The 24,609-nt window shown below is 47.1% G+C and overlaps 1 protein-coding gene across 2 annotated transcripts in view; it reads left to right on the top strand.

Annotated features, from left to right (window-relative positions):
- Positions 1–24,609, top strand: part of LOC138453030 (low density lipoprotein receptor adapter protein 1-like) — a 311,945-nt gene that overhangs the window by 167,770 nt on the left and 119,566 nt on the right. The gene's annotated exons all lie outside the window — the stretch shown is intronic.

The raw sequence follows: 24,609 nt of genomic DNA, 5'->3' as shown, positions 1-24,609 counted from the left end.
ATGAAATCCGGTATGAGAATGCTGTGAACACAGAGCTTGGGTTGTACCAAGTTTCAAGGGTCTCCTCGAAACGGCGGACTGTGTCAGAGCAAACTGGTCAGCCCACTGGTTGGCTCAGGGACACTTCTGAGAAGGCTTACTTGCAGGGATTTATGAAGGTGCCGAGAATAGTTAGTCCCACTATTCCAGTCGGTGGAAACGTCTTTGCAGACCTTCTAGTTTGATCAGATGCAGAGGGGTCCAGCGGGATGACAGCAGGCTCCGGTTGCCAAACCTTCCAGCGGGTCACCAGCAGTTCCTCGACTTCTTAGTTTCAGGATATCTGGATCCTATCCTTCGTTCAGTGAGAACTCAAGCAATCGACATGGGATGGGTGTTTGGAGCCTTCTCTTATGCAGAATCTCCTTCATGCCAAAATGAAGAGGACCCAATGGGAGATCTGCTCACACACAGGCACACAATACATGGACCAATCACGGACCACAGTGGTCCCACTCATTCACGGCACGCCAGACTCTCTGGCACCCAGGATGTGTATTGGAACTAGACCGTCCAACCCACATCCTGGAAGCACACACACAAGGCATGCAGAAGCCCGCGAAAGCTTGGCGTTTCGCGGGAGATTGCATGCCCAAATAAGGACTGGCCCGGGTCGGCTCAACCTGGGGAAGGGGCAAGATGGCCAGAGAACAGGACAAAGAACCTCGTGGTATGGCCATTTTGGAGCCAGGCCACCTATCCGTGCCAAGCGGGTTTTGCATGGCAGGGAAGGATTAGAAATCTATGAAAAGATAAGCTGCGACCAGCCCTGTCCAAGGCACATCCACACTTCTCCTTAAAAAAAAAAATCCTTTGAGGGTGTCTAGGACCCTGGGAAATGACAGGAGGACCCAAGCGCACTGTACTGTGCACTTGTAACATGTTGCAGAAATGTTGCAACATTGGAAAGAACTAAGGGAAACAAAGTCTCCCAGTACTGACTGTCTTTAAGGGCAAGTCAGTTTCCCAATAACAAAGTGAGCGAAAAGCCCAGGGGAGTGCAGCAACATAATACACTGATCTGTCCATGTTGGGGCTGATATCACACAAGCATGAAGGCATTGGAATTATGGACTAAGAGTACATTAGTCACTACAGTGAGTAAGTTGCTCTTAACTTGTCTTGCAGATCTGGCGTGCTGCCAAATGTGCATTTACTCTTACACCTTGAAAGTAAATAGTGATAGAACTCTCAGGTGACTTTTTTTCTAGCTGATTAGCGCCTTTTGGTCCTACAGAGGGATTCCACGGCCACCTTAAGGCTTCATCCGCTCAGTTGAAGATGGAATCTACAAGTAAGCAATATTGATTGTGTGCTCTTCTTGCCTGTTACCGCACTACTGGGCGTTGATTGGGAAAACGTGCAAATCTTGATGTGCAAACACGAGCACCATTTCAAAGACCTGGCACTTTCTTCTCTCCGCAACAATTCAATTCTGCTTTCAGTTTAGATCCGTTTATTGGACTGCATGATTTCCCGCTGTCCCCAAAGAATTACATCGGCGTGGAACAAAAAGCCAAAATATTGAATTTATCAGAGAAGCTGTTCTCTGTCCCAACGTAGTCCATTACAAGGGCAGATCATGACATTGTGTGCCAGCTTCTGCCATGACCTGCAGAAGTACTGATTATATGGTGGGTATTGCCCCATTAACTAGTTTTGCCGTTATATAGCAATGTACTCCCATAGTTGGAGGATGCATCCCTTTCCACGTCAGGACACATTATTAATATTGTAAGATCTTCTAATTTCCATCTAATGATTTTGAGACAATAAAGACCTCCATTACCTCAAGCACACCATGCTCCTTTAGCCAGAGCCTTAACTGGAGCTAAAATTGACTATTATAGTAGCCTGCTTGCTGACTCGCACACAGACCTTTCAGGACCTACAGAGGCTTCAAGATACTGCTGCCCGCCTTATAAAAGAAGGTCATTAAAGGGACCACATCGCTATGAGGCTTAAAAGCCTTCAATGTCTTCCAGTGACTGCTGGGGATTAATGTTAAGATTGTCTCGTTAACGCACAAGGTCATTTTTCGTTCAGCTGCTTTGTGCCTCAAAGAACACGTTAAGATCTGTGAACCTGCAACACCATACTTGGATGTTCCACTGGGTTAAATCCTTCACATCCTAGATTTCGGGAAAAGAATGCTCCGGTAGATGTTGCACAGTGATGGGTTCCAGACTTTGGAATAATCTCCCATGAAACATTTCGAGTGAAGTGGGAGAATGGAACAAAAGGCTCCCACCAATCCCCTCACCCCCCTGGCCTAGAGGATCGCGGCCCAAACACCCGCCACGAGAGGAGTTTGCCCATCTACCAGATGACCAGATACCCTGGTACAGGAACATACGGATGTGCCCACCAGCCTGCCCACCAGCCTGCCCTGCCCATGCCGACACCTGCGGCATGGATGAACTCGACTGAACCATTCAACAGTAAATGAACACATCGTTAGAGATGCCATGACGACCTAGCCAACGGTCAGCACACCCGTGTAAACATGCACACTGGACACTCCCACACCAATCCACACGAAGAACATATTCAGTGCTATGACGTAGGTGACGGACACACCCACTGACGCGCATCTTTATTATTTTCCACATAGGTTCTTCAAAATGCAGAAACGCAAGACACACAATGACCTCATCTAAAATGCTTGCTCACGCTTTCCTAAACCCATGCATTGCAATGAGAAATATAACGAAGACATGATACTGGGGACAAAGCAATATGATATCATAACCTAAAGCGCCGTGCATCAAACGTTTCCACCTATGCACCAGGCCCAAGTAGGCCGCAAGCAAGAGCTTCCATGAATATTGAATGAGCAAAAGTACAGTTGCTGACCCTGCAGAATGAGCCCGGCGAGAGAAGACAGTCAAGGGCACAATGTTGCAAACTTGCATGCCGTAAGCCGACGCCAAGGTCACACCTGCAAATTAAGCCAGACACACAGTGGAAAATGCAATATTAAATGTGCAGAATTCTGCCTCAACCACGGTCTCGCCTCACGTGACCAAGCCGAACCTGACAGGGCGCCAGGCCCAGGAGGAGGGAGGCGCCTGGATCCCACGTTTCAAGACACAGGCAGATACAATTAAGCGGCTCAATGGACATCTGCGGCGGTGGGAGTAGTCTGCCTTCCAGCATATGAATAAATCCTCACATTGTCGGCACATACCCATAGTGATACATTGTTGCAAATGACAGGTGCACCGCGAGTTGGGAACAGCGATGGTCCCAGACTTGGGGGCTCACGAGTGGACCAATCAGAACATGGGGCTCTTATCACTGACGCCATTCACATTAGCCAATCCTCAGGGGTCTTCATGTAACAATTTTCATGTATCAAATTGAAGGGACAACCCAAGTATACCACCTGACAGACCCCCAACAACTAACAACGCTCTCTATACGTATGCTATACTAACCCTACCACTCGAGGAACCAATCCAGAGTGGCGATAGGTTTTTTGCTAAGTTTCCCAGGTGACGCAAGTAGCGCGTCATACTAAGGTAAAAAGGGCCTGCGAGCCCCACGATGAGAGAGAGAGAGTGTCAGGACGGACGCGTACGATCCCTGACCATCCCTGCCGTTTTGTTTAACAAACAGCAGAACCACCTTGCTTCTTGCGTGTGTCTCATACTCATTTTTTGGGATATACGGGAGGAGTTGGGGCCTCCCTGCCCAGAGGTCCGCGGACCGGCCAGCCGACTCCGGGAGAATTTCCCCCCGACAAGTTGGAGGCACTGCTGAGATCTGTTTAAGATCTGCTTTTATTTTATTTTTCCGAGTACTCCTGTTGCGAGGAGGCCCAGCGGCGCGGCCCCCTCTGCCGCTGCCCCCTTTTGAGGACTACAGGACCATCGCGGAACTGCGAGAAGACCGGACAGCGCAATCCGGATATTGGCCTTTAGGAGCCGGTTGAGAAGTATCCCGCCTGCGGTTGGCGAGTGTCCAGACGTGGTCCAGACGAGGGGAGGTGGCAAGCCGCTTGGAGGGGTGCACGCAGTCTAGCAGCCCCGCATCAAGAGAACTTGGTGAGTATGCCACGCACAACAAGCAATGTGAAATTGTGAGGGAGGGGGGAGGAATTGAATACGGGAGGCGGGAGGTGTTACACAGGTGTGCGGCGAAGGTTTGATAAACTAGTGTTGACGGTGAAGTGAATGGTAGCTGGACAAGTGCGAGAGCAGTCCGCTACGTTACGGAAGAGGAGGGGGCGGAGCACGAAAACATCACGTGCGGCCGCTCGTAGACACTGATTGGCCTAGGTCGCGACCACCTGTAAGGGTGTGTGTGTGTGTGTGTGTGTGTGTGCGGTTTCCTACGATTTGGTGATTATTGATCAATGAGTAGATGAGGATCCCTATTGATCGAGCAGGAAACTCGATAGATAGACGACGTTTCCCTGTAGGTGGTAGCTAGCTGGTTGCCTAATAAGGAAGATAATTGGCTGGTTAAGCCCCCCTGTCGAGGGGCGTATCACACGCGAGGCGACGCAGCGTGCGCAGTGCGATTATATTGTTGATTACCTTGTTCCAGGCGTGACAGGAAGACAGCTGTGGGTTAACGGGGGTAGATTGCAAGCGTATTTTGAACTTTTAAAAACATGTGAAGAACTTACCAGTAGTTTTGAAGAGATCGGTGACGTCACCAGTAGGGCTTTCATAGGATATCTCGGATACAAGGCATCTTTCTTTCGGAGAGTGGTGGGGAAGAGAGTTATGGTAAGGGAGTGGAGACGGAGATAAACGGTAACGAGTTGATCGGGGGGGAAGGTGAAAAGGGGGAAGTGGCTGCGCACGGAGAACGCCGGCCACGGCAAGCGAAGAAAGGGGAGGAGGGGTAAGAGAAAGTGGGACGGCTGTATAAGAACGGGGCACGCAGGTGCAGGGGGCTACGCGCGCCTCGGCCGCAGGGGGGCTGTAAAGGTGTTCGGTAAAGGGAGAAAAGAAAGAAAAGAATATACAAATGAAAATGCTATATTTTACTATTTTTCCTTAGCGGACAATCGCAAGTCCCCAAAATTACGGGGCCAGGTAAAGATCTAAGACTATATAGTGTACACTGTTAGCAAGATAACCACTACCTAATAGGGGAAGGATAACAAGTGAAGTGCTACTATGTCATACGGGACAGGATCGGGAGGGTGGGGGAACACCCTCACTACCCCGCTACAGCACATATGTAAAACACTGTCACCCCATAGGGAGAAACTGATCAAGTATAGCATAGAATGGACACAGGGGACGGACAACAAAATGACTACACCATGGCCGCCTAATGGCAGTTTCGATCCATATACCCAACACTCGCTATTAACCCATCTGCATAACACATACAAGGGGAAGAAGTTGATACACCACGTGGAGGTGTTTAACTTATGGAGGATGTTCCAAGGGTCCCGACCAGGACCAAACGGAATGTTCATTATGGGGGAAACAACAGAAGAGGAAAAGATTAAGGAGGAAGGAGAGAATGGGGAAAAAGAGAGTCAAGGCACACAGAACACTGGGAACGGACAAGAGGGAGGAGAAGAGTAACAACATAAACAAAAAGGAAATAAAAAAGGAACAGAGCGACGATATACCACTAGCGAAGGTAGTGAAGAAGGAGGAAGGGGGGCTATATCCTTTAACAGAACTACGAGACATGGTTCAATTAAGGGCAGCTGAGGGGTACTCGAACCCGGCATACAGCCCGCCTCCATATACAGCCACAGGTAGCCACACGGGAAGGGAGCAGACTAATACGACGGGATCAGCTCGTATGAAAGTACCCGCATGGGAAGGGGGGATCGGCGAAGAGCAGATCGCAGGAATAGGACAGGGTGAATGGGTAGCTGCGCAGGTATTATTAAAATTACGAGGTTCATTAACAGAAGAAGAGGAGGAGGTAGTAAGGAAAATGGACGAGGATAACACCAGGAAGAGTGAAAGGAAAGGGGAAGAGGGGAAAAGAAAGGGGGAAGAGCTGTTACGACAAAAGGAAGAAATTTTGGAGGAACGATTAGCAGAATTAAGGGATGAGCAGAATGCTCTGATCAAGCAGCTCGAGAGAGAGGAAAGAGAGAGAGCACGGGAAAGGAAAGAAAGCAAAAATGAGTGGGAAAAAATGAGGGAACGGACTGAGGAACAAAGGAGAGAAGCAGAAAGGGTGAAGGCAGTAGCAGAAAGGGTATCCAGAGCAGCACTGCATGACAAGAAAGGAGAGGAAGAAGAGAAAGAAAAGGAAATGGAAATATGGAAAAGGAGATTACTATCAGAAACGACAAGGAAATACGAAGAAGGGAGGATGATAGAGGGAATATTAGAGCGGGAAAGAGCGAGATGGGAAAGAAAGAAAGAAGAGGAAAGAATAATGGAAAAGATGAGTAGTGAAGTAATGGAGGAATTGAAAAATAAAAGAGAGGAAATTGGTAGAGAAATAGCGGAGAAAAATGAAGGGGAAAGAAGATAGGAGAGGGGAGAGTGAAGTAAGGGGGTATGTATACAGAGACACAGAAATAGCAACAACATCAGCACAAAGGGGAGCAATTGGCAAAGAAGACAAGGGAGGAACGGATCTAATAGACTTAAAAACAGTAACGATTAGGGGGAAAAAGACAGATTGGGGGTTTCCATTAATGGAGGACTTTTGCAGTGAGGAAGGGGAAGGAATGGAGAAGGAAGGAAGAAACAGTGAAAGGGAAAGCTTAGATAAATTATACATCACCCGGACAAATGGAGAATCACCATGGATCTGCAGGAGAAAGGAAGAACTGGAGGGAGATGAGGAGGAGGAGCAAGGAATAGCGGAAAGGCAGACACGTGCAGCTACACCCTCACCATCCCGTCCAACATGCTCCACTACCTCACGCTCATTACGTGTAACATGCCCACCTAAATTGGCACCCTTCCCCCACGAACTGACACCCTATGCAGGCAGGCTTAGAGACCTCCCTGGACGCAGGCAGGGAGAACGAATACACACGCCCACATTAAATAAAGGAAATGATAAAAGCAGGGGAAGTGATGGAGGAGAAGCAGTTACAAGCAGGGGAAATAGGGACCCCATTGACGATGTAGAAGACAGGGAAGAAGAGGAGGGGTGTACGGATTCAATTGTGTGGGACCCAAGGGGCCAACCAGGACACAACTTAATGCCACTTCTGGAGAGGGTAGGGGTTAGACCACAATACGTTCCCTGGAAGCATGCAGACAAGGAAAATATAAAGTGCAGGCTCCCATCATTAAGTGGAGGTGCGGGAAAATGTATATATGAAATGGAAAAACACACCGCAGGACAGAAACTGGCAGTGGGGGATGTAAAGGGCCTTCTAATATCAATATTAGGGGATGCAGCAGATGACATCTGGAAGAGAGCAGGCTTCCCCGGGGTCACAATAACAAACACATCACACGATGGGGCACCATTCGCAAACTGCAGACATGCATTATGGCAAGTGCTGAGGGTACAGTACCCAGACACATAAGACATAGGAGCAATTACCTCACGCAAGATGCGTGAGAACGAAGATCCTGTTGATTATATCCAGGAAATTCAAGAGAAGTGGCGTATGGAAACTAGAGAACAATGGGACAAAACACCAGCAATATTCTATCATATACTAGTACAAGGGCTCCCAGAAGCAGTTCAGAAACAACTGAAGAAAGTAGTGGGGATGGAAGCAAAAGCATGGCCAGAAATACAACTGACGATAGTGCATCATTGTAGGACACGGCAAGAAAAAATGAAACAAAAGGAAGAGCATGTAACACAGCTGTATACCCAGTGTGCAAAGCTAAAGGGGGGTCTTGGCGCTTCATCCAGGACCTCAGGCCCTTGAACAACATAGTGGAAGCAGAATACCCCATAACAGCAAACCCGGCCACAATATTGTGTGGCATTCCAGCAGAGGCATCACGATTTACAGTGATAGACCTAAAAAATGCCTTTTTCTCAATACCCCTGCACCCAGACTCGCAAGATCTGACAAGTTTCACGTACAGAAACACAAAATGGAAACACACCAGGTTGCCACAAGGGTACTGCGAGTCACCCTCAATTTTCAACAGAGTAATACAGATGGACTTGGGTAACATTGAAGTAGAAAGCACAGTGTTGCAGTATGTTGATGACATAATAATTTGCAGCACAAGTGAAAAAAGATGCAGGGAGGACTCATTGAAGATGCTGACAATATTGGCTGAAAAGGGTTACAAGGTAGACAAGGAAAAGTTACAGTACTGTCAGGAACAGGTACTTTACATTGGTCAGCTCATATCCCAATACGGAAGAAAGATTGCACCACAAAGAGCACAGGCCATTTCAAAAACGCCGCTGCCCCAAACAGTGAGGGAACTGCAGCAGTTCTTGGGACTGTGCAACTACTGTAGAGCATGGGTATTTGATTACAGCTCATACATAGGACCCCTACTTGAGGCATTAAAAGAAGCTAACAGAGGGGAGAAAAAATTGGGGTGGACAATGGAAATGAGAGGCCTTTGATGAACTGAAAGATGCAATATCAACTGCTCCGGTACTGGCCACCCCAGATTATGAACGACAATTCTTTATATTTTCACATTGCGACTCACCAGTAATGAAAGCAGTGTTGGCTCAAAAAACAAGCATGGGTTACAAACCAATAGCGTTTTACAGTGGCCACTTGGATCCTGTGATGTTAGGACACTTCCCTTGCGAACAGGGTCTCGCCACAGCTGCCTTTGCGGTAGAGAAAGCATCATCAATCACCATGGGGTGCCCAACCACACTATTTGTGGAACATGCACTATTTGCAATATTGAACAAGCCTAAGTCCACACTAACCACGCAGAGGGCGTCGGGTTATGAGATCATCTTATCTAGACCAGAATTATCAATTTTTAGATGCAGCACAGTTAACCCTGCAAGGTTTATAGCAGAAGTAATTGAGGAAGGAGACTATGCACATGATTGTACGCAGACTACCGAAATGTACTCATGTACTAGAAAAGTTGAAGAGAACGCACTAGATGGAGGAGAGCTCTTGTTCATTGATGGGTCATCAACAATAGACCAAAGTGATGGGATAAGGAGAACTGGGGCAGCAGTGGTAAAAATGACAGAGGAACCAGTGTGTGTGGCGGTGAAATGCGTTCAATTACCGCAGCATTACTCAGCTCAAGCAGCTGAATTGGTTGCACTGATCTTGGCATTAAAGGAAAGCTTTGACAAAAGAGTGACTATATATTCTGACAGCGCATATGTCACGTCTACTGTCCACTCAGGATTGTCCAAATGGAGGAGAAGAGGGTTTAGGAGAGCAGACGGCACCCCAGTGCAACATGCTCTCTTATTAGCTGAACTAATTGAAGTAATAAACGACCCCCAAGAATTAGCTTTGGTCAAATGTACCGCACACACTAATGGAGAAGATCATATCTCAAAAGGAAATGCAGCAGCAGACGCACATGCAAAGTATGCTGCATATTTTGGTGAGATATGGAACCCCCCCAGAGTTAGGGAGAGGGAGGGGGATAGCTAAAGAGATGTTGATAAGAGAGGGGTACACCCATCTCCCAGCCACACAGATAATGGAGTTACAAGCGGCTGCACCAATGGCAGACAAAGAAATATGGGTAAAAAGAGGATGTACAATGTCACCAACTGACGCACTATGGCGCCAGGGTAACACTGGAAAGATGGTAATGCCATTGGCACTATTGAACACCGCCCTGAGCCAACTCCACCACCCAGCCCACACAGGCAAGGAAGTTATTGCAGCACGAATTAGGGAAGATTGGTTCTGTCCCGAGTTAAATTCCCATGTGACAAATTTCATCAGCAATTGCCTCACATGTGAACAGTTCACGGCCGGTCACACGCTGAAAGTGATAAAAGGCACTATACCCCGGCCAAAGGGACCTTTCCTGCACATCCATATTGACTATGTTGACATGATCAACGTATGTCAAGGAAATAGGTATATGATTGTAGTAGTATGCCCATTCTCCAGGTGGATTGAGGCAGGACCCTGCTCACACCCAGATGCATTTAGAGCAGCTAAATTTCTAGTGAGGGAGGTTTTCCCCAGGTGGGGAGTGTGCGAGGTACTGCGGTCGGATAATGGCCCGCATTTCGCTAATGAAATGTTCCAGCACATCACATCCTTACTGAACATCGAGCATAAATTTGCATGTGCATATCACCCGCAGGCCAACGGTATATGCGAACGCCTGAATGGCCTACTGAAGGAGGCAATTGCAAAGATACAGCAAACAACAAAGAAGAGTTGGTTGTATTGCCTCCCGCTAGCTCTATTTGAGCTGAGGAATAGACCAGGCTCCGACCACCACCTCACTCCTCACGAGGTGGTGACTGGACGTCAAATGCGCCTTCCTCTAAAGCCAACATCAAGAGCATTAACAGATTATGAAAACACTGCAACTGTTCTTGGTGATGAAATGTACCAATATGTGTCTTCTTTGATTACTAGTGTGGTGTTTGTGTCTCAACAGCTCGAGCGCACGCGGGGCGGGTCTAAGAGTGATCAACCAGAAGACGCGGATAAGGAATTGGAAAAGGAAAAACTGTGCAAAATTGCTAAAGGTGACCACGCGCTACTCCGCAATTTCAACAGAAAGTGGAACAGCCCACACTTCACTGGCCCCCACCTGGTAGAGTAGGTATCTACGAGAGCAGTAAAGTTGCAGGACAAACGTGCTTGGAATCACCTACACGACGTAAAGATCTGCAAACTCCAGACCCGCCCTAGCGTCACCGACAGGGCCATTGGAAGAACAGCAACAGCATCACCCACGGAGGAAGAGACTTCTACCACAGCTGACGACCTAAGTGTCTCCATACCATACCACCCCCCAGACTCCCCAGAGACAACTACTGAAATAGAAAAGGGTAATTCCCATACCGCCCACCCCATGGTCACACGATCAAAGAGTAAAGAGACTTCCGCCAGTTGAGCTTCAAACCCTCTGCCCATCGACCCCCTACCCACTGTTGTAATCACCCAACTGAAGGACATTGTCTTGCACATATACACATGTAAACACTTGAATGTTCTCTTTTTTCTTTCTCGCACATGCAGGTACCGCGTATTATTGTACTGCTAAGAAAACAGATAACTAACAAAGTTCATTGCCCAGGAGTAGATGCTACCCCCAGACGATACCTACCCTGAAGAGCTATCACACCAATTTGTCTACCACATAAAAAGGCCAAAGTACCTGAAAAGGAGGGTGCGTGTCTACTACACAGCATTTCTCTTGGCCATAGAACAATCAATGCCCCATCTTCACCAACACCTGCCTGCCCTAAGAGAGAGATCGCTTAGATTGGCGTGGGAACAGCTCTTCGCCTGGGCACTGAACGACTACTTGATAGGGAGAGCTTGAAAACAACAACTAACACTAATAACAAGCATATTGAGAATTTCCAGGCGGGCAACTTTAACGTCGCAAGAATAAGCTGCCGGACTGCAGCAAGGTAAGAGCAAAATGCCGGTGAGAATAGCATCTGTAATAAAGATGATAGGGATTTTGATGATCACTGGGTTTCTGGCTGCCTCTGTATGGCAGAAAAGTTATGCTATCAATATTTTGGCTGCACCCAAACCTAATATACCCCCACCCACGGCTGCAACAGGTGTTACGTCAGGTGGTACTAGCAAAATGCCACACAAGGGAAATAGAGTTAAACGCAGCACATACTCAAATAATAAAGGTATTGACGACTACATACAAGATTCAGCACACGTCTCAAACAACATGTGGTACCAACACATGACCCAAATAGGTAAGCAGACAACAGAAGACAGCTGCTATGTCTGCTCATTGATCCCATACGCCATGAGCGCTTCTCGAACCTTCGTTGCCACGGAAATAGATGAAAAGACAGCACAATGTATAGTATACTTGGCACTGTTCCAAACGAGAGGGAGGTTTCAAGGGACGGTGGTGCACCTGGTATGGAAAACGCGAGACACATATCCATACGAAAACAACTTCCTCAAGACTTATTTGAGTTACCACAAGACCAGTTTGCATGCTGAGGCATTCAGATACATGACAAGTGGCCCTGAAAAAGGAGAAACAAAGAAAGTAAAACTACAATACCTACCATGTGATTGGTACACCACTGAAGTTCCTGGTAAACAAGGATGTTGGGAAAGACCACTGATAACAATAACAGGGAAGGTGTACCTGGACAACAAATGGGACACAGGAGTGGTTGGCAGCAACATGGTAACGAGAGAAACTATTACAACTATTGCTGAACACAATGACAGATGTTGGATGACTTGGGTCAAGTACGTACCCATGCTAACGTGGATAGAGAAGGATGAAGACCCAATAACAATACTGCCGGTGTCTGCACCTAAAGTATGCTTCCAACATAGAGAAGTGGACGTGGGATACAACACCAACTGTGCAAGTGTGATGGAGTTACCTGAGGGGGGAGCAGGAACAGCAGTATTAATGGACCATTACTGGGCCTGCGGAGACAAGGCATACCACACACTGCCCCCTCTGTGGAATGGTGTTTGCACAATAGTACACGTTAATATACCATCACTAGTGGTGCCCCAGAAACATGTGAACGTGGCGAACTTCCCTAAAATGGATGAAGGAAACAAGAGGAAGAAGAGATCTGTACAACCTCAGAAGGGGCCAGAGAACCAAAACAACAGCGACAACACTGTCCTGAATAGAAAGAAAAGACAAGGAGAACCTCTGACAGGAAATTACCTATGGGGAAGGTCGGAAACAGCACTCACTTCAATCCCACCAGAACACAGACTATTCAGCAGAGCAGCAATGTTCTTCTCCTCAATAATACATCCGGGACTACAAGTTTACGCAAACGCAAAATGGCTCCAGATAACTCGATGGGAACTAATGATGACAATTAATTCAACATTAAATGGATTCAACGCAATAAAAGAGGAACTGCGAGCAGCGAGGATGGTAGCACTACAGAACAGATATGTACTGGACCTCCTCACAGCAATGGAAGGAGGAGTTTGCGCAAAGATAGGACAATCATGCTGCACATTCATTCCTGCTAACGATGCTGACAATGGTACACTGACAGAAGCAGTATCACAACTGGCCCAGATGCACTCCAAAATGATGGATGAAAGTAAAGGTGTGAAAAAGGATGACAGCTGGTTTTCGCTATTATGGTCCTGGATGCCATCTTGGCTGTCGGACGGACTGAAGATTATAGTTGGATGCATAATACTGGCTGGAGCTGCACTGATCATAATTAGATTTTGGAAGGCCCGAAAGGCACGCACCACAGATGAAATGATCGAAATGGTTGGTATGCACCCCTTGATGCCGGCAGATGATGGCCAGCACACAGGCATAATAATAAAAGAGAGAGAAACTGCGCAAACAGATCATCACCAACCACCTGGACCCACCATCTGTGAAGCTCGAAAACCAAAGAAACCCAAGGAGCTACATAGGGAAATGGGTATACTGCACACCTGGAGTAACCTGTGCATATATGTATTGGTCATTTGAAGACCATGTCAACCACTATGGACATTTGGGAGGAGTAACTAAAATATGGAGAGTGAGAGGAGATAAGGAAAAGGATATGTTTGTGGTCGACAAGTCGACCAGAGGGGGGACTGAAGTGGGAGAATGGAACAAAAGGCTCCCACCAATCCCCTCACACCCCTGGCCTAGAGGGTCGCGGCCCAAACACCCGCCACGAGAAGAGTTTGCCCATCTACCAGATGACCAGATACCCTGGTACAGGAACATACGGATGTGCCCACCAGCCTGCCCTGCCCATGCCGACACCTGCGGCATGGATGAACTCGACTGAACCATTCAACAGTAAATTAACACATCGTTAGAGATGCCATGACGACCTAGCCAACGGTCAGCACACCCGTGTAAACATGCACACTGGACACTCCCACACCAATCCACACGAAGAACATATTCAGTGCTATGACGTAGGTGACGGACACACCCACTGACGCGCATCTTTATTATTTTCCACATAGGTTCTTCAAAATGCAGAAACGCAAGACACACAATGACCTCATCTAAAATGCTTGCTCACGCTTTCCTAAACCCATGCATTGCAATGAGAAATATAACGAAGACATGATACTGGGGACAAAGCAATATGATACCATAACCTAAAGCGCCGTGCATCAAACGTTTCCACCTATGCACCAGGCCCAAGTAGGCCGCAAGCAAGAGCTTCCATGAATATTGAATGAGCAAAAGTACAGTTGCTGACCCTGCAGAATGAGCACGGCGAGAGCAGACAGTCAAGGGCACAATGTTGCAAACTCGCATGCCGTAAGCCGACGCCAAGGTCACACCTGCAAATTAAGCCAGACACACAATGTAAAATGCAATATTAAATGTGCAGAATTCTGCCTCAACCACGGTCTCACCTCATGTGACCAAGCCGAACCTGACAGGGCGCTAGGCCCAGGACGAGGGAGGCGCCTGGATCCCACGTTTCAAGACACAGGCAGATACAATTAAGCGGCTCAATGGACATCTGCGGCGGTGGGAGTAGTCTGCCTTCCAGCATATGAATGAATCCTCACATTGTCTGCACATTCCCATAGTGATACATTGTTGCAAATGACAGGTGCACCGCGAGTTGGGAACAGCAATGGTCCCAGACTGGGGGGCTCGCGAGTGGACCAATCAGAACATGGGGCTCTTATCACTGACGCCATTAACATTAGCCAATCCTCAGGGGTCTTCATGTAACAATTTTCATGTATCAAATTGAAGGGACAACCCAAGTATACCACCTGACTGACCCCCAACCACTAACAACGCTCTCTATACGTATGCTATACTAACCCTACCACTCGAGGAACCAATCCAGAGTGGCGATAGGTTTTTTGCTAACTTTCCCAGGTGACGCAAGTAGCGCGTCATACTAAGGTAAAAAGGGCCTGCGAGCCCCACGATGAGAGAGAGAGTGTCAGGACGGACGCGTACAATCCCTGACCATCCCTGCCGTTTTGTTTAATAAACAGCAGAACCACCTTGCTTCTTGCGTGTGTCTCATACTCATTTTTTGGGATATACGGGAGGAGTTGGGGCCTCCCTGCCCGGAGGTCCGCGGACGGCCCAGCCGACTCCGGGAGAATTTCCCCCCGACACAAGAATTCCTGATCATTTACTTTTTAGAAACAAGCTAAAATCAAGTTTTATCTGAGTGGGCGTCTGAATCACCTGTGCTGTCCCAAGCATTTCCATTCCCTGGTTAGCCTTTAGTGGCGAGTAACCGAAGTAGACGCCATTAAACCCTCTAGGAATAGAAAAGGTGCCATCATTATGAGCTATTTTCCTATATTTTCTCCTCGGAGCTCCTGATTCTCATACCTTGTGCCATGCATTGCAATCGTTTGCTGGGGTATCCCCATCAGGTGCCAGGAATTAGCAACCCGTTACACATGTTGCCATCAGGTGCTTGGATGCTCACACCATCTGCCAGGTATTTGCCATCCTATGCCCAGGGGAAGCATTTTCCAGGTCTGGCTTTGTTTGTCCTGGTGCTCGCCATCATTTACTAGGAGCTGGAGGAAAGGCGGGACAATGCGTTCCTCTCCTTTCTGCTGGCAAGGGGCGTGCAGGGTCTGTGCTCTTCCTCTCCCCTACCCGCCTTCTCGCTCATCCTACAAAGGCAGGGGACCCTATGAAGAAGGGGAGAGCAGAGTCGGGCCACTCCTCGGTCCTGTTGCTAGGCTCACTCTTACTGCGTCCTTTCTTACTCCATCCTATCTCCCAGTACCTTTTCTCCTCTCCTCTCTGGGGCAGGCACAATGCTGGCTCTCACCCAGCCGCACCAGCCTTTCAAAGCTCCCTGCATGCTGGGGCATCTTTTATGTTCCGTACAAGCCAGCGAGCATCTCCTTTTTGTTCAGATGTGGTCTATTGACTACGTTGGTGACTGTGGTGCTACTTGACCTTGTTTCTAATACAGGTTCCTCAATTGACCGCTCTTTCAACGGTGGCCAAATCGCTGCACCTGCCTGCACCCTAGAAACACTCAGACTGGGGCTAAAAAGCAGTACATATGTGTTTACAATGAGTAGCCGCACCCCGGTAGAATTGGGGCTCCCTTTATGTAGTCAGTCGAGGAATACAGTTGTATGGATGTTTCTCTAGTTCTGTCTGTTGTATTCATGTCAAAAAGATTGGTGCTGCCACTAAAGCCTACCTAGTAGTAGTAACATACAAAAGTACTGTCAGCACGTTTTCGTGGGACAACAAGGCCAGACCAACTTAAAGTTTAAGTATAATGTTTATCTAGGCTTTCTCTAGGGTTTGAACGGCTATGCGAAGCACGGGATAACGTAGGAAAACCAATCTGAAATGGTATGTCTTCACCCAGGGACGAATGGCTCGTCTCCTCCAGGGGGTCTCGTTCTCTTGTTAGGCGGGTTGTAGATTTGTTTGTGTTTAGCTCTTCCCATGTCCTATTCATCTTAGAAATCATTTTGGGATATGGTGACCGGGTCTATAGGATCTTAGGGGAGGAGGGGCACTGATGGGATGCTGACTATGGGATTGGTCACCCTAAAGCTCCCGCGTGGTTGCGGATTCCACTCATCTTGGTAATATCCTTATGAATCTCATTTTGAGCGGCCAGGGAATCCAGCGGCGGATCCATTGGGAGCACTGCATAGCTCTATAGGATATTCAATAGTAGGGCCGGTAACTACTTATTTTTTGTTATGGTTAAAGATGGTGATCAGGATTGTTCCCAAAGAACGTTTAGATTCTCGTTTTCTGGATCGAGCAATGACGTTCATAAGGACTGGAAGGGCAGCAGCTGAGTCACCAGGCGGGACAGGGTTCTTGTTGTAATGGTGGCCGATAATTCCAAACTGGCTATAGAATGGGGCCAGGCCAAAGTTAAAACGAGGAAAAACGTGATTGTGACTGTAGCTTAATGACTTTTTTTTTTTTTGATAAAGATGGAAGCAATTAGCACTGGAAGAAAGGTCTATTTAGCCCTGATAGACTTCTCCCATGCTTTCGACTCAATCGACCGAGAACTACTGTGGACAAAGATGACCAATTGGGGATGTCCTGAGAGTCTACTAGCCGCCATTAAAGAAATTCACACTGCTACTACCATCAGAGTGCGCCTTTACCAACGTGGATCTCTTACAGAGGAAATTAACACCTTCTGCAGAGTTAAACAGGGCTGCTCTCTGGCGGCGATCATATTTAACTTGTTTCTCTCGGACATTGGCATGTCAATTAACGAGCCTCGATCCTTTTCCCCAAAAATACATGGCTGTGCTCTAAGCTGGATGCTGTATGCGGACGACTTAATCTTGTTAGATACCACCCCAATCGGCCTCCAGCGTAAAATGAATGCAGTGGAACGTTATGTGGAAACCAATGGTCTGCACATCAATAACACAAAAAGTGAAATTCTGACGCTGCAAAACCTGCAAACGGGCCGCCATCAGAAAAACAACAAATTTAGATGCCATCTGGGAAAAGAAAAACTTACCACGGTGGAAAGCACTAGATATCTCGGCATGCAAATTAACACAAACATAAATGATAGCCCTTGGATGGAGATTGCGAAAACAAAATGCTGACACTTTGCCTCTCAAGCACTGATCCTACACAAAAAATACGGGAAGTTCTCGCTTAAGCCAGTGATAACCTTTTACCAGCAGAAGGTTGTCCCGTCCCTCATATATGGAGCTGAAAATGCTTTTGGATGCCCAGTTGAATTCTGGCCAACCCTAGAACACATCTTCTGGGTAAAAACTTTACATCTACCAAATAGCATCTCAACAGCCTGCCTACGTTATGAGTTAGGCCTGATTTCTATTGAGGCACGGATCACGTGGAATGCCCTGGCACTATTTATGAAAACTACACTGACAGACTCTGCTCCACAATTTAAAATATTGAGCAAACCTGGAAATGCGAACCCAGACCCAGATTTATGGTTTAAGAAATGTGAAGAGCTTCTGACCATGTATGAGACCAACACCAAAACGCTGCAGGACAATCCGCTGTTGGTAAAGAAAAAGATCTGGGAATTCGATTGGATCCAAACCAGCGAAGACCGAAGGACTTCCAAAACAATGAGGGACGCTCCTAGTGAAGCAAGAGCGTTCAATAAACTGCAAAATGATGTGGTCTTATTCCCAGACAACAGGAGGAGAGCCACATACATGAGATTCCGCCTAAACCTGATTAGAACTAAAGATCGAACAAAGAACTGGGCTGGAAAGGATAAGTCTAATATCGTATGTAGGTTTTGTACAGCCTGCGACGAAACGCTTAAACACCTGGTCTTATTCTGCCCCTTCTTTAGATCTCTAAGAACTAAACATCTTGGCCAAAAGTTAAATGAATATCCACTGAGCAACGCCTAAGAATGGTGGCAGCAGATGTTCATGGGTTCAAAGACAAAACTGACAAGGGTGTTAACCCTGTTTTTGCATGAGATTGAAAGGAGCCTTGAGATATCTGACACCGAAGTATAAGGACATTAGGATAGTGTCTAACATGGCTTAGTCATCACGCGAAGCAAACTAATCACTCCCTGACAAGGCTCCTTTGGCACTAAAGACACAAACCGTGTCAAAAGGACGGAACTTTATCTCATGCATATGTTTTGTCTTGTTTTGTTATGTATTGGGTCTGGACTAACTCAAAATGTTTTAAAGGTTTGTATAAACCAATAAAATAAAAAAAAATAAAATAAAATTAATGACTTTTTTAAGATGGTGTTCTTGTTGTTGGTGAGGTGGAGATATTGAGGTAGCTTTCTGACCAGTAAAATGTATATATGGATTTTTTCATAGTGCCATCAACTTGAGTGTTCCTTGATGCATTGGCTGGCGTCACCTGTCCAGGTCTGTCAAGTTGGTGGCTGTCGTTTTTTTTAGCCACTTGCGTACTAATGCACAAGCAGATGTAGCACATGCCTGCGAGCTGGGAGTACATCTCTCCTCTCCTCTCCTCTCCTCTCCTCTCCTCTCCTCTCCTCTCCTCTCCTCTCCCTCCCTCCCCTCCCCTACCCTCCCCTCCTCTCCCCTCCTCTCCCCTTCCCTTCCCTCCCCTCTCCTCTCCTCTCCTCTCCTTCCTCTTTTGAGATGAAGAGCAAAGTAATCATCCAGGATAAGGAGTAATTTTGGCGGGCAGGTATGCAGGGGCCAGGGTGTGGATACACTGAAAAACGGGCAGCTAATGGAGTGTTTGCCGCGAGAGGGACACCTCCTATAATGCACTGGCAGCCAATGGAGCGAACGCCTGTTTTTATTTTCTGTTGTGTGTAGTTACCTTAAAAACAACTTACCAGATCACACAGACCAAATGTTCTTGGACTCAGGGAGGCAATAACTCACACTTAAACAAATGGCTGGAATATAATTGGCTCTTAACAGGCCTTTTATTCAAATAAAACATAAACACACATATCACATTAGGTTGATTATAAATAAACATACACAAAAGATAAGTAAAGATTGATGTGTTACGTAACTGTTAGTGTAGTCGAAGAAGAAAACCTCATCTCGGCCACCACAACACTACCCAGTCCCGAGGCAGGTAGGCAGAGAGATCACACATACCAACGGGGTCTGGAGCGGAGCGTCCTCCCTCACAGCAAGACTTTTTCACCCGGGGTTCCGATTCTGAATCTACTACCTGGATGACCCCTCTCTTATGGGGAACGGATCCCCGCCCAAGTTAAGTTGCAAAACATCCCCGGCCGAAGAATGGATAGCAAGCATGGGGTGGGGGGGGGCACAGAGTGGAAAATTCCAGTTAATAGTGGAAAAACCCAGCTTGCCTCTTGCGTGCTCGCTCCCAGCACCCCTTATGACTGCACCTGCAGAACTCCGACTCCCTTCTTGGCGCGTCCTTGATTGAACAATGCACCAGCTATCCTCCATAATGAGCTCATCTGCTTCCAAATATACACATCGCAACCGTGGAAGAACTCATGTCTGCTATTTGAGCTTACAGCAATGTAGACTTCCATTGTGGTCATGGGAGTGGGTGTCCAAAATGGCCGTGCACAGCGCCATGTTTTCAGCTCATTTTCGCACATGCATTACAACGCCGTGAGAGAATGAGACAGAGGCGCTTTTAGGTAGACTAAAAAGGAGTCTTAACTGCTGCATTCTGGCCAACCTGAAGGTGGTGAATTTGACATGATGGAATACCAGTCATTATTTTTGTCAGTATTCTTTAAATGCGACTTGTCAAAATTCTTAAACCCACAGGCCCTGATTCATGGAATTATTTGCATGCACAACGGGGATTTGCGTGCCATTTTCCCCGCAAATCCCCATTCGTCAAACAAGGATTTGCACGCAGAATGGTACGCAAATCCCCAGTATTACACACAAATAATTCCAGCAGAGTCCACCTCCCCAAAGTCACTGCTGTTCTCTGTGACTGGTGTTCTAGCACTTGTGCTGAGGAGCGCTCGGGTGCTCTTGGCTCTTAGTCTGTGTTATGCGCGCAGATGAGTTCCTCTCCCATGCAGGGCTCCTGGTGCCTAAACTGTGCTTGCATAAGTGGTTCAGAGTATAAGTTGACATGCGATAAAAGCAGCAGTGTTTAATATTTAATATTTTAACATCTTTTCACATTAAGTGGCATTTCTGGGTCAGTTGCACTGGGATTTCAGACTGCTGCTTATGTGAAAAAGCCTCTGGTGTGTTTGGTGCAGTGTGGCCTGGTTCTTCAGACTGCTGGTGTGAATACAGAGTTCCAGCATTTACATCTCCTGTTGGAGGGTTGCAGGAAGATTCCCCGCGTTTTGCCCTAGTTAGGTGTAGCGTACGTGCACGGTTACAGGAATGCAAACCCTACCTTTTCCATAGCAGTAGGGAAAACCCTGGAGAGATTGAAGTCCTCTGTTTGTCCCACAGCAGTGAAACCACCTTTCAAGAATGTTTGCCCCCTCCAGTTGTGGTGGGTTCAGGGCTAATGACGCCCATCCTCTCCCTTGAAATGGTAATCGGAGGCCCTGGCAGTGTGGTGAGGTAGGATGCCAATCCTACCAGATCCCCAAGCTAAGGACTTTGGGCCCTTCGGGTCCTTTTTATATTGTTAGGATATTTCATTGAGCACGGACCTTGCCTTGGGAAGCAATGAAGTGCTTCACAAGGCATGGGGAAAGCACACCGTGAGGGAAGCAGATTACAAGGGAGCAGGGTAAGATATGTCTGCTACCTAGGGGAACAGTCACAGACAGACAACAGATCGAGTGCATTGCCGGAAGAGGACTCGAGAATAAGAGAACCCCGTCATGATGACTCGAAGAAAAAGGGCTACCTGTATGCACTGGGAAATCCAACAGCAAAAGAGCAAAGTCTGATACTACTTCTCCAAGTGAATAACATGGCGGCTGAATTCCTAGTAGACACCGGAGCCACGGTAGACGTTATCAGCAAGGAAGTCTACAACAACCTCCCACATGCTCCGCGACCCCTCCAAGTGAACATCTACCCCTATGGGTCAAATACTCTGTTGCCATGCAAAGGATACTTCATGGCACAATGCAAATACAAGACACAAGAAAAAAGCATACCCATGCACGTGTTGTAGGCTGCAATGGTTAGTGGGTGAATATTAAGCTTCAAAGCCGCGATAGACGTGGGTCTCATACATGCACTATTCTGACTCATGGACCACAAATATATAGACCCATCATACAAGATAGAATAGCTTTTCCTCACACTGTTCAAAGGCTTGGGCAAACTAGAAAACTGCCAGATCGGCCTACACATCTATCCGCAGGTACCTCCAGTGAACATACCAGTGGAAGAAGAGCTACACAAAATGCTGGCTTAAGATATCATAGAGCCAGCAAGGGGACCCACCTTGTGGGTATCTCCGATCGTTCCAGTGCCCAAAAGAGACTCCTATAGGATATCAGAATTTGTGTAGACATGCGCCAGCCCAATGAAGCTATACTGAGAGAACGCCTTGAACCCCACGGATTACTGACATGGTCCATCTAATAATGGTGCCACTGTATTTTCAAAATAGGACCTAAACAAAGGATACCAGCAGCTAGAGCTGAGTGAGGAGTCCAGATATATAACCATGTTTGTTGCTCATCTGAGATTCTAACGATGCAATTGACTCCGTTTCGGGGTTTCATCAGCCACAGAAATCTTCCAAGCGGAAATGCACAATATCATCAAACACATTCCCAACAGTTTAAATTACAGTGATGACTTTTTTGTATTTGGGAAAGATCAGGAACAACACAACACCACCCTGACACGAGTATGCATGGCCCTGTAAGAAGCACACCTCACCGTCAACGGAGACAAGTGCGAATTTAAGAAGCACACGCTTCCGTTCTTTGGTATTTTCAGCCCAAGGCATGATCCGGGACCCTGAGAAAGTGACCGCTCGCACTAAAGTAGACTGACCCACCAACGTATCAGACTTGCGATTCTTCTTAGGACTCACCAGCTATTGCATCCGGTACATCCAGGATTTCACATCTGTGAGTGAGCCGCTGAGAGTCGTGACAAAACAAGCAACATTTGAATGGTCGGAAGCGTGTCAACAAGCGTTTGAAATATTTCGACAATGTATAGCTGATGCCATAAACATGTCATACTTCAATAATGCAAGGGAGACCGAGCTAGTCATAGATGCCAGCCCGGTAGGCCTAGGAGCCATACTCACGCAAATTGACGCTGCGTATGGTGGGAAGCGCCACATCATCTTATGTCACTAGCAGCCTCAAATTGAGCAAGCCTACTCGCAGGCTGAAGGACTGGCCGTAGTATGGGCCTGCACACATTTTCATGTATTCCTCTACGGGAAACCACTCACTGTGGTTACCGACCATCAGGCCCTGCTGTTCATATATGGGAACCCTCAAGCAGAAATGCCCCTCAGAATCACAAGATGGGGTCTGGGGCTCCAAGACTACAGCTTCTGCATCATTCATTCAAGCCATGTGCAGATGGTGGCAGAGGTGGAGATGAGGGGGGTCGGCGAGCTATGCCGATCAGCAACTCCTCCTTGTTCTAGAATTTGGTCGGCTTGAGTGGTGGGATGCGGTGGGGTTAGAGGGCGCATCTCAGACCAGCCTTCTGCTTGCTCTGAATTTGGTCCTATACCGCCGGGTAACGCCTGCGTTCTGAGCTACCTGATTGGTGCTAATGATTATCACTTGTAATGGTGTGAGCGTTATTGCTGTCCTTCGGTCAAGGCATGACGCATAGTGGAAACAACTAACAAATATGTAGAGTCAGCAAAAGACAATTTCCATCCAACAACTCTTCAGTGCTTTTCTATGGGGACATAACCCAAAAAACAGAGACCCATTAGACTGCGTTGCCCCCAACCTTGTTTATTATATGGAACATGCCAAAGAATACGACTGTTGGCGTGTTAACTTTGTTCCCCACTAGACACAGGTAAATCTGAAATAAATCTTGTGCATGGAAGATAATGTTATCAGCAAGGCAGGGACAACTGCTAGGCATGGACGCCATTTGTTTAAGGAAGTTGTTTCCTTGAGTGGCATTCAGCCAAAGTATACGAACATCCAAACCGTCCAAGTCTGTGGAGAGTTGCACATTCTTAGAGATGGTTTTGTATATTTCAATCACTGTTTTAAAATTCATCTTTTGCTATTGAGGATTTGGCGTCCTGAGGAAGACCCTCTTATGGCGCGCTGGGTGAGGGGCGAAACACGTGCATCGAAGCGAAAAGGGTGTGATGTTAATTTCGTCCGTGCATATACATATTAATGTATTTTTTGGTCATGGCTCTGACCTACCTGTGCATCCCTGATAACGTTCCCTTTTTGTGTGCATTCATGTTTTATTGCAGTTTGGCTTTGTCAATTATATTTGAGTGACCTTCCATTGCCAGTTCCAAAAAATGTAAAAGCTTATTTCTTTCTTTAACTTGTTGAATGTGTCCTATGTGATAGTAGGCGGGTAACATACTCCACACTCATCCAAGTGTTCGTTTCTTGTGCGGGCCCCAAGTGTAGACCACCAAGGCTGCCCACGTTGTGATTATATTATTGAAATGTGGTGGGGTACTTGCAGTTGCCCTTGACATGTGACCACCACATCTATTGGCTTAGCCAATGCTTGGTATGGTATTTGTGTCGGAGGAAGGAGTGAGTGCATCTGTACACTTGCGTGTCTTGAGGACTTGGGTTCACTACCGTATACGGGGTTAAGTCGAAAAGAATTGGTCACTCAAAACACATTTAAATGCAAAGGGGCTTCAGGGATTGAAATAAAGATTCAATGAGCGGGAGAAAGTACCTCCAGGGTATCTGCACGACCCGGTGAGCAGGTGCTACTTCTGCGGAACTAGGAGCTAGTGCAGAGCATGCTGGGCATCGAACTTCCATGGGGTAACTTGAACTTTCTATTATATGTAGCCCATTATCCATTGAAAGTCTTGTGGTTGTGATCTTAGGCTAGCTTAATATGGCAGGAGCTATCCTGGGAGCAGCTTCTGATCATGGTTTCAAGCTATCCAGGATCTTTTACGTCGCAAGCACGCGGCTGTACCGCTCTAGCCACTGCGCTCCCCC

This window comes from Ambystoma mexicanum, chromosome 4p (genome assembly GCF_040938575.1).
Source record: "Ambystoma mexicanum isolate Mex_15411 chromosome 4p, UKY_AmexF1_1, whole genome shotgun sequence".
NCBI classification, from domain to species: Eukaryota; Metazoa; Chordata; class Amphibia; order Caudata; family Ambystomatidae; genus Ambystoma; species Ambystoma mexicanum.
Note: the sequence above shows the minus strand (reverse complement) of the source record. Positions and strands in the feature narration are given on the sequence as shown.